Source organism: Hemicordylus capensis, chromosome 10 (assembly GCF_027244095.1).
Source record: "Hemicordylus capensis ecotype Gifberg chromosome 10, rHemCap1.1.pri, whole genome shotgun sequence".
NCBI lineage: Eukaryota > Metazoa > Chordata > Lepidosauria > Squamata > Cordylidae > Hemicordylus > Hemicordylus capensis.
Window position 1 is genome coordinate 24,983,525 of NC_069666.1, and position 16,639 is coordinate 25,000,163.

The following is a 16,639-nucleotide window of genomic DNA, read 5'->3' on the forward strand; positions in this document are numbered from 1 at the left end:
GTGCCTTGTCAAGGCAGAAAGGTAGTATAAAAAGGTAGGAAATAAATAAAATAAATAAATACCAGTCCTAAGCTTCACATAGCCCTACTAAACACCCGTGAATAAGCACTTCTAAAAGATGCAGAGGTTTGGGCTTTGGTAAACCTCCAAGGCAAATAATTCGAAAGCTGAGCAACTTCTGAGGATGCCTCTCTGTGCTGTTCATCCCAGAAGCCATGATTTGGCACACAGCAGGTCTACCAAAGGAAGTATTTCCAAATAATATTAAAAGTCGTGATGGAGAATCAGGGTGGGGTCAGTCTTTTAGGGATGCTGGGTCTAGTTGGGCCTTTAAAATACATTGTGTAGCCTGCCTACCCTCCCAGTCCATCTATTTATCCTTTGAACTGCCTGACCACTATTTCCTCCGGCCGCTCTCAAGCCAAAAACTGGACCAGAGAGCTCTCATGTCTACGTCCCGAACCCTTAAAGTCAATCTTAGATGCGGAAAGAGTGAAGAGGGAGAGGTGGTTTCACCAGCTGGAACTGATCCAATGGGGAAAATAAGAGTGGTGAGATCTTTGCCAAACTCTATTGAGAAAAGTAATGCACTTGCAAGCTTTCAGCTATAAATTGTTCGTCTTTTCGCCAACAAGCCGCTTTCACAAAAGCTGATGTTTTCCATCATCCACTCTCCACTGCAACTATTCTGCATTGGCTGAGCTCCTTAAAAACATATTATACACACAGAGACACACACACATACACCCCACAGCTTTCAACAGCTCCCTCCAGTCATCTCTTGAATGAGTGAGTGTTGCCCTGTAGAAAGTCAGCTAGTAAAAAGTACTTCAGGCTGCTTGATGAACATGATGCCTAAGCTGCATGGAAGATTTAAGGATGTGGAGAGAATACATCTGTAGGGTCAGGCAACTTAAGGATTTTTCTTTTTTCTTTTAGAGTGTTCAGTGTTCAGGCAAGATCAAAACATTCAGCACTAGCAAACAATATATTTAGGTTTCAATTCCCAAAGCAAAAGTCATTTATGCACAGCTACAGAAACACACTCCAAATAAAGCAACAGGTTTCTGAAAATTTATTGCAGCTCCCTTCAAGGGTGGAGGAAACAGCCACATATCAGGTCAGATGTTGTGGAGTTATGCTTATTTCACAAAATGGGAAAGGGGTGAAATAGGTTTGTTCTTTGTGCAATAGTCAAGCACCCAGTTAAATAACAAGCCAATCAACACTGAGATAGACGCCAAATTCAGACATAACAGGAAAACAGAGGTTCCTTCACCTCTGGTTTCCTAACCCACACATCTGAATTCAGGGAAATGAGTTTGCAGGGGATAGTGACCTGCAGTTTCCCTCCCCAAATCCCAATCTGAACCATCGATTCAGAGCAGGCAACACAAACTCTATTTCTGCAGAGCCAGCATTACATCTCAATGCTAGTACTGCAGTTTCACCCCCGTGGAATCGGAGGCGAGGGAGGAAGCTCCTCCCTCACTCTGGCCCACTTGGCTGTGAGGACTGTCCTTCTGTCAAGAAGGAAGCCCACACAGCCAGCTTCCCCGCCTCTCTGCAGTCCCACTGACTGCAAAGCAGCAGCTCTCTCTCCCCAACATCCGAACACAGGCGGGCACTTAGGTGGGTTACCCACCTAGGAACCACCGGGCTCGCAGCCCAGCCCAGTGGTTCCCACGATCGGGAAAAATCGGGCTAGGCTTTCCTAGCCCGATTTTCCCCGATCATGAGAATAGCCCCAATGAGTGCCAAATCAAACACATAACCCTGCCCTTGTCTCCTCACCACTTTTTCACAATATTTTACTGAGGGAGCATGACATCAGTTGCAGCTTTCAGTAAAGAATGAAACCTCAATGAAATTGCTAAAAGATGAAGGTAATGGAATCAAATCCACTCCACTATATATATTTTTTAAGTTTGGGAAAAGAGAAGACCATTGCCATGAACATTTATTTTCCTTCTCCAAAGTCCTAAAATTTTACTCATCAGTTTAAAAAATAATGATCTCGTGTTTATTCAAGATGGAGGTATTTATTGTGCTGGGTCAGGAGACAATTTTGATCTGCTAGTTCTGGATGGGGTCACACTTCCCCAGAAGGAACAGGTACGCAGTCTGGGAGTGCTCCTGGATCCAAACCGCTCCCTTTGGCTGATATGCAAGATGTGTCTGTTTCTTTAGATTAAAAAAACCTCAGAAAAGGGGTACATGTGTTGGTAACCTTCAGACTTGACCACTGCAATGAACTCTTATGTGGGATGGCCTTTCATATTGCCTCAGTTCTTTGTATGGGGCATGCTTCTCTATGTGAATGTCTCTATGTAGACATCCTATGTGAGAGGTTCTGATTCTCTCTGCATAAGAGACTGTTATTATTCTCTAAGCCTATGTTTAGTTAGTAATGAATATCAAACTCTTGTTTCTCAGTTAAAGTTGGCTTCTTGTTCAATTATTTATAGAAGATAAGTAATTACTCTGCAACAATCCTATCCTTACTTGGCAATAAGTCCAACTAAAGTCAATGGAACTTACCTCTGAGCAAAAATGCATAGGACTGGGTGTTGGATTCATTCAGCCCAATCCTATGCATATCTACTCAGCAGTAAAGCTGACAGGTTTCTGAAAATGGAGGTGCAATGGGCCACCCTCTCAAGTAAATGCAGGATTCCAGCCTCAGTTAAACTTCTATCGGGAAGAGCTTTATTCCCAAACCCAAAGCATAAATAGCATTATGTTTTGGAGTCAGTAAGATTGACTGTTGATCCAAGAATCTGGTCTTCAGTGACTTCGAAAGGGGGGTCTTTATAAACCAAGTTGCCAAAGAGCTTTCCTTTCCATAGAGGAGAAGCAAGCTCAGTTCTCAATGCAGCCATTTAGGCAGAGAAAAAGCAGAGTGAAGAGCTTGAAAAATTATCACAGTATGCAATCTGACCTTGTTTTAAGTTGGATTGTATCCAGTGTTCCTAACAATGCCCCAAGGGCAACTGATCCAGCAATGACTTCTAAAGAGATTTTCATGCAAGCAGTCCAACATATTTTAAATAACTTCTCTAATTTCCCAATGACTAATAAACAGTGTTTTCATTTTGATCAGTGCTTATGCAAGTCTTTTAAGAACAAAAAAACCCAGCACTCGCACTGTTAGCATTTGCTTTTCCTGGACATCCCATCCTTGTTCTTACCCTCTGCCTGCCATTTGAGGATAGGCTTGAGAAAAACAAAAACAAAGTGGGGGGTATGATAAAGGCTGATAAAACTTGGCATGGTGGGGAAAGCAGAGATGCAAATATTTTTGCCCCTCTTTCATAACACTGGAATTCAGGTCACTCAATGAGACTGATGTTCAAGAGACTCAGGACAGATAGAAGATTCTTTTTCACATCACTGAACCTTGGAAATGGCTTCCAAAAAATGTCATAGGCTTAGGGTGACATGACATGTTTAAGCACATTATATATAAAGAGTGTGTGTGTGTGTGTGTGTGTGTGTATGTGTGTATGTGTGTGTGTGAGAGAGAGAGAGAGAGAGAGAGAGAAGAGCTGGTCTTGTGGTAGCAAGCTAAGAAGGGTCCACCTCGGTTGCATATGAATGGGAGACTTGATGTGTGAGCACTGGAAGAGATTCCCCTCAGGGGATGGAGCTGCTCTGGGGAGAGCAGAAGGTTCCAAGTTCCCTCTCCAGCTTCTTCAAGATAGGGCTGAGAGCCTTAGAGAAGCCTTTGCCAGTCTGTGAAGACAATACTGAGCTAGATAGACCAATGGTCTGACTCAGTATATGGCAGCTTCCTATGTTCCTATATAGATATATAGACAACTTCCTATGTTTTGCAGCCAGATCAGCCCCACACCCTATTGACTGGGACAAAGGTGGGGAGAGAGCATCTCTAACCCTCCCCCACCACAGTTCTGATTGGAATTACTGGCATCAATGGGGACTTTCCTCCCACTGGCAAACATTAGCCTCAATGGAGGGACTAATGTATATTGAGACCACAGACCCCCTCCCTCCACACAGTTCCAATCCATGGCGAGCAATCCAGGTGCTCTTTAACCTGGTAGCCTCTCTCTCCCATCTTGTTCCACCCTTGACGTCAACCGTGCTGCCTGCTGGCTGCCCATCTGTCAGGTAGAGCTACATGTATTTGGCCCACACAGCTTTACCTGCAAAATAGCCAGAATGCACTCCACATGGCTCTCGTAAACACTGGGTGGGGCAGGGTGGGAGAGAGAGAGGGGGGCTCCTGGTAACCAGAGGCACCTGCATCTCATTCGGCACCCCACCCCCCACCCCGACTCATTAGGATGAGCTGCTACCGGTTTGAGCATGACCTCCTTGGTTTGTAGAGAGCTTGAGAAGGTTTATTGACCACATCCTTGGCACACAATTCACCTAGACGTTTCTCCTGCGCAAGCTCTATTGCTATGAATGGAGGCTACAAAAGAGCATCACTACCATACTCTTCAAGATCTCCCTTTCTTTCCAAAAGAGACTTGCGCAGGAGAACTTACAGATAAATTGTGCCTTTTGTGAACAACCCTGAAACCAGCACATCCCAGCAATGGTCGAAATTCATATTTCTGTGACTCCATTTTTTCACATTCTTCTCTTAACCCCTTGGAAACCAAGAGATACAATCCCTATAGATCCTTTCTTCCCATTGCCAGGGAGTGGGGGAAAGAAGTGAATCTTTCGTGGCTGTTAAGTTGCCAGAACACTCAATCTAGCCACCACCCTAAATTTAAAAAAGGCCCCTGTATCATGCCTTGAGGACTTCACATTGAACCGTCTGTAACAAGCTGGAAACCACTATAGAGTCTTGCTTCTTGTGGTGATCTTTGCCAAGGAAAGATTGAAGATATATGCAACTACACACACATACACACACAACTTGTTTTTTTAAAAAACAAAACAAAACCTGTACATCATCAAGACTTCCTTCTCCTCTCCCAAGGAAAAGCTCAGCCTGCAAAAGAATTCGACCATCCCCATTTCAGCAGCAGGGAACAATCACCCTGGAATGTTTCCCAACTTTCACTGCAAGAATACCCTACCCTGATATTAGTTTCAGAACTGCTAGTGATTGAAAGGCCTGAAACAGAATTTCTACCTAGAATGACTCAAAATAATAAATTTCAGCAAGATGCTGACTTTTAAAAAGAGCATCTGTTTATGTTTAGAGTGGTCATCTGAGTGTATCGATAACAAAAAAGAAAGAGTGAGAGATCTCTTTTCCCTATTCTCCTGGAAAAAAATGAATTGGAAGTTATTATTTGTATTCAAGTGAGCAACTAACAGAGTCAAGAAGGGAGGGCAGTCTTGTCATATACACTAAAGGCTTGATAAGATTAGGATCACAGAATTTCAGAGTTGGAAAGGACCTCTAACTGAACTTAGGATCCAAGTTTTGGTCAAAAATAGATGAAGCTTTAATGGTACATTTTTGTCTAATTATGCTTGCAACTGCTTACCAAAATGCTCACCAACATGACTTTCAGATCATGTTGAGGAGTGTTTTTAATCACTGACATTTAAAAAAACAAAACCAGAAATTTCACTATTTTTATTGGAATTCTTTTGGCTTCCCTCAAGATTTGTCAGACCCCTGAATTTCCCCTGAAAATTTGCTGTGGGCAAAATCTAGTGGCAACCTAATGGTAGATGGGTGACTACTAAAACATTCTGATCATTTTCCCTTGAAATCCCTTGATCATTTTCCCTTGAAATCCATAGGAACATAGGAAGCTGCCATATACCGAGTCAGACCACTGGTCTATCTAGCTCAGTATTGTCTTCACAGACTGGCAGCGGCTGCTCCAAGGATGCAGGCAGGAGTCTCTCCCAGCCCTATCTGGAGATACTGCCAGGGAGGGAACTTGGAACCTTCTGCATGCAAGCAGGCAGATGCTGTACCACTGAGATATGGCCCCATCCCCTAAGGGGAATATGTTGCATAGTTCCCATGTAGTCATCCATCTAAATGTAAAAAAAAGGCAGACCCTGATTATCAAAGGAGACAATTAATGCATGCTACCACAAGACCAGCTCCCCTCAGATGTTTTGCCAAAGGAGGAAGTCCCCAAACATTTTTGCATTATTTCTAAGAAGGAGCAACTCTCATTTAGACAACACTTTTTAAAAGATCCCGTTTGTGGGGGAAGTCAAAAGCATCTCACCACAGCTCTCCTGTTAAAAAAAAAAGGAGGGGGAAAATACATATTTTTTTTAAAAAAAGAAAACCAAGATCCCCATGCACCTCATGTTGGACATTTATTTTCCATGGCAGTTCAGATCCGAATGCACATGCTAAGGAAACAATTTGGGTCTGTGTTAGCATTTCACATTTTATGATGTGAGCCAGACACCTTTTTAATGAGCCCAGCCCTACAGACATAAAAACCTTCTGTAAGGATTTATGAGCAGAGGCCACAGTTAACAATACCACCAATGCCTTGTTTTGGGGCTCTTTGCAAAATGCATGAACTCTTGCAAACAAATCACAGAGGAAACCATTTTATATGCTCTTGCCCTCATCCTAGGGATGCCTAGGATTTTACTATGGCAACATCTTGTGACAGCAATTTCAAAAAATATATTTTGGGAATGGAAACTTTGAAAGACATCAGTGTTGTCAATAGAATCCATGTTCAGTTGTCCCATTGAAGTTCAGCTTTGTGTACATGCTATCATTATTGTATTAATAAAGCCAGAGCTGTACAAAATGTTCTATATTTTATACAGGCATTTTATGTATTTATTTACCTTATTTCTATGTAAACCACTTTGGGAAACATTTGTTGAAAAGCAGTATATAAATATTTATTGTATTGTATTGTATTGTATTGTATTGTATTACACATCGGGTATTTCTGCCCTGATGAAAAATGGCATCACTGTGTGTTAATTCTCAGTCTCAGCACATGCGTACGAAGTTTTAGAAGATCTAGTTTGGACTGAGGAAGAAAGCATTAAGTAATTATGCTAAAAGCCTGTTTTACAGGGCTGCAAACTTGGATTAATAGTTATATCACTCTGTCTTCCCCAGCCAAATTTAAAGGGCCATCTGTTTGATATGCTTTGAAAAGATACATTGGAATAGTGCCATGGATAATTTTGTATTATAGTTATCATGAAGCATTATTCAGTATAATTCATAGATTGTATTGTAATAATTAGACATATTTTAATTACTTTTACAGAAATAAAAGTATAGGGTTGTTTCGTTTTGAAAAGGGCCCTTGGGTAGATGTGCAGGAACGTAATGGTGCCGGACCTCAGTCAGAGGAGATACTGCTTGGCCCATCCACGAGGAAGATGGTGACTTAGGACACCAGTTCTTGTGGGGTGAATTAACAATGCCAGAATATAACACTAGTGCGAGAGACACTCTTCCCCCTGGACTTCTGGGCAGAAGTCCAGGGCCTCCACACCCCCTGGGGCCCCCCCAATCTTCTTTAGTCTGTCCTGGGCCGTGTGGTCACCAAACCACCAGCTTGCACTGCACCAGGTGGCTGAACATGACCTCTGCTTTAGAGACAGAGGGGGAAGTGGGGAAAGGAATATGTGGGGTGGGAATATGTTAAGCTGCATGTTGAAATGTTTCTGCTAACACATATTTGCATCAATATGCCTGTTTTATATTCTTACGTTCTTGTGAGTACAGTTGCTGTTTGTGCCCTCAAGATCCCATGTCTTAAAAATACTGCATGTACCATGGTGTGTGTGTGTGTGTGTGTGTGTGTGTGTGTAAGGGGATGATGCTTAACTTGCAGCGGGGGTGGGGGTCCAAAGGCCTTTAGGTCCAGGTTCCAAAATCACCTAGGTGCACCTCTGAGCACTGCCAACTATTCTCGTTCTTCTTATATGGCACATCTGAAGTATTTCACAGTGATGTAAGTATATAATGTGCAACATGACACCTTATTCCCCAAAGGGACCCCAAATCTTGTACCCCAAAATACAGTCGTCTTTGCTTATTGCACTTCAGCCCCCAAGGAACAGCAAGTCTCATAAGCTGCCCCCAGAATAGACTGGGGACTCTCTCTCCCAATGTATCCTCAAACCAGGGTGGGCTGGTCATTTGGTGGTAATCTGCATGGGCTGGTCATTCAACGCCATGAATGTGCAGCCTTCATGGCTCACATTAAAGCAGGGGGCTGGGGGACTGCCAAATTCAAACTTGGCCTAGGGCACCAAAACTCAGGGCTGGGCCTGAAGCTAAATTGGTCTCATTGGTCTCATCTGACAGTGGCAACTGCCTCTCAGGGCCAGAATTAAGGACCCGTAGCTTTACAAACAGTTTCCCCATGTGGTGAGCCACTGAGTAGCAAAGAGTCCACAGGAAGTGGAGCTGACTCTGGCTCTCCACAACAGACTTCCTGTTGAGGTTGCGACTTTACCTGCCCAACAGTAATCTTTCCTGCCACTGGCGTTTCCTTCCTCAGGAACATAGGAAACTGCCTTATACCGAGTCAAACCCTTGGTCCATCTAGCTCAGTATTGTCTGCCCAGCCTGGCAGCAGTGTCTCCAAGGTTACAGGCAGGGAACTCTCTCAGCCCTATCTGAAGATGCCAGGGCAGGAACTTGAAACCTTCTGCATGCAGGCATGCAGATGCTCTTCCCAGAGTGGCCCCATCCCCTAATCTTGCAATATCTTACATTGCTCACATATGTAGTCTCCCATTCAGATGCAAATGAGGGAGGACCCTACTTAGCAAAGAGGAACATCCATGCTTGCTACCACAAGATCAGCTCTCCCCCCGCCCTTTGCTTTCTGGCATGACCTTGCTGCTTGACCCCTAGTATGACTCCTGACTCCGACTCCTGGCTCCCACTTAATAGCTCAGCCCTGACATCTATGTCCAGTTTTCCTTGCAGAAGTGTTCACTACATTCACCAAAACCCAAGAAAAGCTCTAACACAGAGCCTGCACAGGCTCCCCAAGAGAACAAACCCATGTTAGTCTTGCCCTCTCCAAGTCCATGATGCCTCATAATACATATTCAGGAACTTTCTGTTTAATAAGCATCTCCTGCTTACAGTCAACTCACTTGTAAAATACAGAACTCGGTGGACCCTTTAAGAGATCAAGTAATTACTTTAAAATGTGTATTTATCCATTAGAACCATTAAGGTGCTTCACTGGAAATACATGCTTGCTATTCAGGTATGTCAGAGTCATAAAGTTGCCTGTGAAATTACTTTAACAAGTAACTACTTGCTGAAGTACAGTAGCTACACTTGAATCTTGAAATTTTCCCAGTCACAGTCTGGCTTTATATTCACAGTATTGCAGCAAAATGTTCGTGCTAATAAAGCAGATGATACTTTCCTTTGTTTAATGCCAGCTGAAGCATGTACATCCTCTATGATACGGTGATGGCTGTGCAAATAGAAAAGTTTAACTTGCCTTCTGATTAACCTATTAGTTAGTTACTGTTTATAAGATGTATTTCTGAACTTTTCTCCAAAGTACAAAAATGGCTCTTAATACAAACTTTAAAACAATAATTAAAATTCTTGAAAAGAATGTTTAAAAGCTTCAAGAGCAAAACTAAAATGCCAACATTTGCACCACAGAGGAGAGCAAGAAAACAACATAAAATAAGGGAAAATACAATTGATTGCAGAGGAATTCAGAGAACAATCTGGAAAAGATTGCTGGAACAAGAGTGTCTTCAGTCTGTGCTTAAAAACCAACAGGGGAGGTGCCAGTCACTGATCAAGTAGCAGGGAGTTCTACAGAGTGGAGGCAATGACAGAAAGGGCTCACTCCCTAAATGGGTACTGATGTGGACTGTGCTTGTTGCTCAGCCCAATGTTGGAGGTTGTGCACAAGTGGAAAATGTCAATTAGTCATTTTGGTCCCTGACTGGTCAACGTATGTATGGCCATATGCTCCCTCCATTGCCAAACAGTGAAAAATCCAGGTACAGTGCTACAGGGCTTTGTTTCCTTTGAATGAGAAAGCAATGGAGTTTTATGGTCTCTTTTTAACATTATTTCTATGAATATACAACCCAGAGCACAGTGAAAGCAAGCAGGGTCTCCTACAGCAGACAAGCAGATCCCCAGAGAAAGAGTTGCTGCTCTTCTGGCCAACTCACAGCACCAAAAACTCTCTTACACTTACCCACTTCCAAGTGCTCATTGCTTATAGCTGTTTCTCTGCCCGCTTTCTGTTCCCAGCAAGGACTGTCCCCATCCCCAGCAAGCTCTGATGGGTCTCACACTCCAAAAGCTGGAGAGAGAGTCCCAACTATAAGAGACCATCTCTGGTTGTCTGAGTTGGAGCTAGTACCCTGGCAGCACCAGCTCACAGCTGCAATATCTCATAGTGACCACTGAGGGGTTTCAGGGTCATGGATAAAAGTGCTGGACTCCTTTCTTTGTTCCTCCAGCGTTAGTCTCCATTTTGTCTTTCCAGAGATGGCTGTTCAGTTTTGGTCTCTCTCTTCAGCCATGAGCTACAGCTGAAATAAGCTGCAGGCTGTTTCACATTTGTTTGTAACCTTTTCTTTAAATAAATCCTTGTAGTTCTTCAATACTAAAGAACTGTCTCAAGACTTCTTGCTTTGCTGCTTTCTCACCAAACTGCTCCGCTATTTGGGGACTGAATTGCCATTCTTCCACTATTGTCCATTCCCACTGATTAAACATCAGCCTGTTATTCTGGACTATTAGTAAGCAAATTGGCTTTGCAAAGGATGGTCTGTCAGGAGTAGTATTTTCCACTTGGTGATCGTGTATGTTACTTAGGGAACATAGAAAATGAATGTGGAGACTGTGTATACTAATTCGAGTTGAGCAGTCACAGTCTTAGGCCACCTTCGGACATAACGCAAAACCAGAGGCAACACTGCCAGAGGTTCAAGATTCTGATCATCCAGATGCGTGAACCCGCAGTTTCATCACCGAACCACAGGTCGGCTTTTGACCCCAAAGCTGAATTTGTACCTTCAGTTAGCATTGAATTTTGCCGCCGACACCTCAAATCCCAAGGTGGCATCACATTGTCGAATTCTGCTGTCATGCCCTCTGGTTTGGACACAAACCAGAGTTAAGGGTAGGAAGCTCCTCCCTCTCTCCTTCTAGATTGGCTGCTACAACCTTTCTTCATGTGAAGGAGGAAGCCCAGACTGCAGTCTCCCAGACTGCAAATCGTGATCATCTGGGAGTGTGGCGGAGAGAACAGGGTCAAACTGCAGTAGAGATGTGTGATCCGGCTCAAGATCGATGGATTTTGCCATCAAACTGGGCCAGTTTGATATCTCGCCCTTGAGCCAAACAGAGCCTGGTTCAGTTTGGTTTGGCTCAACTTCAAGCTGAAACCTCCGGCCCAGCTCAGGGGTTCTTAACTTTTTTTAAAAAGGAAAAACGAAAACCTACTGCCCGATCCAGTGGCTTCTGGTGAGTGCTGCAATGGCTACAGAGGGGGGAGGGCTCCAATGGTTCCCGCTTCCCCTGCTGGTGCCCCCATTCTTTTTAGAGGCAGTACTGAACTGGGCTTCCTGGTTCCATGCACACCCCTAAACTGCGGGTCTGTTGGACCCATGGTTTGCTGTTATGTCCAAAGACAGCCTCACTGTGCTAGGTTCTTCACTCTAGGGATAAGTGTTCGTACTCGAGCAGAGCCACCATTGTATGAACGGGTTCAAACAACCCAGGCCACCAATGAAAGGGGCTGCCTAAGCCCATGGGGGTCATGGCTCGGGCAGAGGCGTATCTAGGGAAAATAGCACCTAGGGCAAACACTGAAATTGCGCCCCCTGTCCAAGCATCTGACACCCATCTTTCAGATAACTTTACCATAATATCAGCTCAAAAATACAAGTCAAGCTCGTTAATCTTTTAATATTTCAAAAACTATTTAGCAGTGGACGTAGCCAGATCAAAAAATGCTGGAAAACTACAAATTTCAGTATGTGGGGGCTCATGAAATACCCAAATACTATGTGGAGATGTACTTGGAAAACTAAACAGAAGTGCCTGTCTAATTCTCTACTATGCATTGTAGCATCACCATTACATAAGTTTTAAAAATCAATGGATAATTTGACTTTTCCCAGATACTCTGTAAATAATTAAAGGATATGCAGAGTAAACTGTGTCACTGCTTGGAATATATTCTAGTCTTTCAGAAAGACAGTTAAAATGAGAGAAAGAGAGCAAGAAACTCCCAGTGGGCCTTAATATTAAGGTTTTCACACTGATTCAAAGAGAAACTCACCATTAATAGCCATATTAGCAAGACATCACATTTAACTCACTTATCACAAGAAGCAAAGTAAGAGCAAATGAATACAATCCTAGCTCTTAAGCGTCAGCTCAGTATTCACAAGCCCTGATTCTCTGTACATAGTAGCAATCTGAATATGTGTACAGTGACTTATATTATATTATTATTATTATTATTTTTACCCGTAGCCCCTTTGGGGGGCTTCCTAAAGGCTGGGGTGTTTTTTTTGCAAAGATTCCCCCTCACCCCGCTGGCCTCTAGGGCCTCACAGGGACCATTTGAGCATGTGCAGTGGCTGTTTTTAAAAAGAATCTTTTTTTTTTTTAAAGGCCACTGAAAACAAAATGGCCACCACGCATGCTCAAATGGCCTCTGCAAGGCCTGGCATGACCTAGGGCCTCACAGAGGCCATTTGAGCATGCACAGTGGCCATTTTGTTTTTGGCAGCCATTTTTTTAAAAAAATAATTTTACAAAATGGCACCCCCCCTTCAAGTGGCGCCCGGGGCACGTGCCCTGCCTGTCCTACCCCTAGATACGCCCCTGGGCTCAGGCTCCATAGGAGCCCCAAGTGAACTCCCCCCTCCCATGCCCCGGCTCCAGAGAGCCTCGAGTTAACTCTGGCGCTGGGTGCCTGATAGGACGTATTTCCCTTTCTCTCCCTCCAGACATCATGGGCAAAGGAGGCATCGCCCAGGCTCCCGAAAGCCCAAGCGAGCTCTCAGTTTGTCATTTCAGACAGCACTGGCTGCCCAATAGGATGTATTTCCCTTTCTCTCCCTTTCTGCCAATAAGCAGAGAGTTCGCTCGGGGCTCTCGGGAGCCCAGGCGTGGGAGGGAGGAGTTCGCTCGAGGCTCCTATGAAGCCCGAACCACGCCCCCATGTGTGTGACATCACACACATGGGGCATAACTGGAGGGGGGCCGCCAAGCAGGGCTGGACCCAGGCCACCGTCTGGCTGGCTCCACGACTGTTCATACTTCAAATGCATGAGTCTCAGAGAGGACAAAAACAAGTTAAGAATCCCTCAACCTATTTTTAAGGAAATGGCAATCAAAGGAGATGGCAATCAAACAATGTCAAGAGGTATTTGATCATGAATGCAGTGACAGCTGATGTGGGCAAGGCTGGGAGGGTGGAAAATGAGCCAATGATGCACCTCATTTGCACTAATTTCACCCTGTCCTGGCTGCTTTGCTCTCACCTGGGAAATGCAATCTCCAGCCTGCAAATAGCAGCCAGTGTGCCTTGGGTTCTTGCTGCAGTGGGGTGAGGCAAGTAAGAGTGAGGCAGCCAAGAAAGGATGAGATGAGTGCAAACAAGCGCCACCTGTGGCTCATTTTGGGCAGAGCGCTTGGTTCACCAGCTGCAGGGAGGGAGGGAGGACGGGGTCCCCCGGGAGTACGGTGGCAGCCCACCCGACCCTAGTGGCCGAAGGACGTTTGTCCTCCTTTGTCCAGTGGTGGCTACACCATTGTGTTGGTGTTTAGCCACAATCACCAGTCATTTCACATTATTGGTTACAAATGGCTTAACGGTTTGGGCCCAGGATACCTGAGGGACCGCCTGCTCCCAAGGGTTGCTGCCCGCTTGATGAGGTCATCTGAGGGGGCTCTGCTCTGGGTGCCGACAATGAGGGAGGCTTGTTTGTCGTGCATGTGGGACAGAGCCTTCTCTGTTGCTATCCCCAGACTCTGGAATGCTCTCCCGGTGGCTATTTGCTCCTCGGTCTCCATCATGGCTTTCAAAAAGTATGTGAAGACTTGGCTTTTTACTCAAGCTTTAATGTAATTGTCTCCATTGCTGCTTCTTTGTATATTGTATAGTTATTTTTATGTATGTATTTTTTTTAAAAAAATTATATCTGTTTTTATATTTTAGCATAAAATTTTATTGTGTAATTTTTATAGTCCTGTTTTAATTAATTTTTTCTATGCCTTGTGATTGTTTTTAATGAAAGGCGGTATATAAATTTAAAAATAAATAAATAAATAAATAAATAAATAAGAATGTACACCTTTGCATTCTGTGTTAATTCCACCAGGCCAACAATCTGGAAACAAATGAGGACAGCTACAAAAGCAGTTCCCATATATCACCATGAAGGTCAAAGCCTGCTTTTTGGGGAAGAGGGGTCAGAATGCACCAATATACAGTAAAGGGGGCCAGCATTCTGATGTATCAGAGCCCCACAGCTGCCACCCCTCTGCAACTTCGAGACACATCTGTATGGTTTGCATTAGGATTCTCTCACTTCTGTGGAATTTATTTCCCTTCTGGGACTTTTGATACCAAAAATAGAATTGCTAGAAGTTCTCTGAATTGTGCCAAGCTTATCACGACAGAAAGCCTCATCAGATGTTCCAAAAGGCCAAGAGGAGGTCAAGCTATATCTGGAAGGCAGAAAGGACCTGCCCTAGGAGAAGCAGGTGGGGCCACAGCTCAGTGGTAGAGCAATGGCAGAGCTTTGCTTGCAGAATTTATTATTTATTTATTTAAAATATTTATCCCCATGCCCCAGTACACTACAGCTCGGAGCAGCTCACAACATTTATAGAATAGTTACAATGTAAAATCAGACTAACAGAATTAACAAAATCAAGCTGAACAAGTTAAAAATCCAAGCAAAAACCACAATCAGAATTAAAGATTTTAAATTTTCAAATTAAACATTATTTTTTAAAATTAAAAACTAAGCATTGTAAAAACTAAAGAACCTACCAAATATAAGCAACAGGTGAAATATTAAAAAGCCTCTTTTAAAAGATCTTTTTTTAGTAGTTGTTTTTTCAAAAAAAACACTGAAGGAGGGAGCATAGCGAAGCTCTACAAGTAGGATGTTCCAAAGCCGAGGGGCCATAACCAAAAAGGCCCTGTCTCTAGTCCCTGCCTACCGGATCTCTGTCAGTGGCAGGGCCATGAGCAGAGCCTGAGCAGAGGGCCCTGGCAGCTTCTTATGGGTGAATGCAGTCCGACACATACGCCGGCCCCAAGCCATGTAGAGCTTTAAAGGTCAACACCAGCACCTTGAATCTAGTTCAGAAGTGGACTGGTAACCAATGAAGCTGCCACAGGATGGGTGTGATATCTGTGAAGCGACTTGCACTCATAAAGTCCTAGATTTAGTCCCTGGCAGCACACTCAGGTTGGGTTGGGAAAGATTCCTGCCAGAACCCTGGAGTAGGGATGTGCACAAAACTGGATTCGCCTGTTTGGTTAGAGAACCAGATTTCAACCAGGATGGGTAGGTTCCGTTTTGGTTTTGATCAAAACCGCCCCCTGCCAAATTCATTTCAAATCGGAACCCAATTCAAACCAGTTCTAAAAGGCTCTATATAGGGTATAATAGGGACTCTAACTGGCCCATTACTCCCTATACAAAGCACCTAGGGGCACAAAACCGGGGTGGGTGGTAGGCACCCAGGGGTGCCAACCACCCACTGAACCCCAAAGTAAGCAGACACTCCTGTGATTTTTAATGATTTTTTGGATTTTTCCCCCAATTTTTGCATTTCTCCCATAGGGAATAATGGGGATTTGAGGCAGATGTTGGCCTACAACTTCCATCATCCCTGACTACTGTAGCTAGGAATGCTGGGAGCTATAGTGCAAAAACAGCTGGAGGGCCAAAGTTAAGCAGCCCTGGTATAGACAATACTAAGCTAGATGGGACAATAGACTGGTATAAGGCAGCTTCCTATGTAAGCCATAGTTCAGTAAATGCACATGTGCACTGTACATAGATTATCTCAAGTTCAATCTCTAGCATCTTCAGATCAGGACAAAAAGAGAGTGGGGAGCCATTCTGCTGCTGTCTAGGGATGTGCACAAAACCGGTTCGCCCGGTTCAGTTAGGATCCGAACCGGGTCCGAACCAGGAGGGGGTGGTTCGGTTTTGGTTTTGTCCGAACCACCCCCTGGTTTGGTTCGGATCTAAACCGGTTTGGACCGGTTAGGACACCTGAAAATTGGTAGGATGGTAGCTGGCACCCAGGGGTACCTGTCAGCCAAACCCCAAAGCAATCGGACACTCGTACGATTTTTTTATGAATTTTTGAATGACTCAGTATATGGCAGTATAGGTCTGACTCAGTATATGGCAGCTTCCTATAATTCAGGTAGCTTCCTTGCCCACCCTAGGAACTACCACCCACCACACTCCACTCTACGACACCCCTTTCCCCCCGATGTGAAGCTATACATTTGCTGCAATCCTAATTATTCTCTATGAGGAATTCAAAAATAATTTAACAATTCACCAATAATCAGAGGAGTGTCCAATTGCCTTGGGATTTTTCGGGTGGTAGGCACCCCTGTCTGTCTACCACCCACCCTGCTTTTGTGCCCATAGGTGCTCCACAATAGGGGATATGGACTGGTTCGGGTCCCATTAT

General features: G+C 44.1%; 1 protein-coding gene across 6 annotated transcripts in view; it reads right to left on the minus strand.

The window, feature by feature from the left end:
• THSD4 (thrombospondin type 1 domain containing 4) overlaps window positions 1–16,639 on the minus strand; it is a 435,377-nt gene that overhangs the window by 277,423 nt on the left and 141,315 nt on the right. The window lies entirely within an intron of this gene.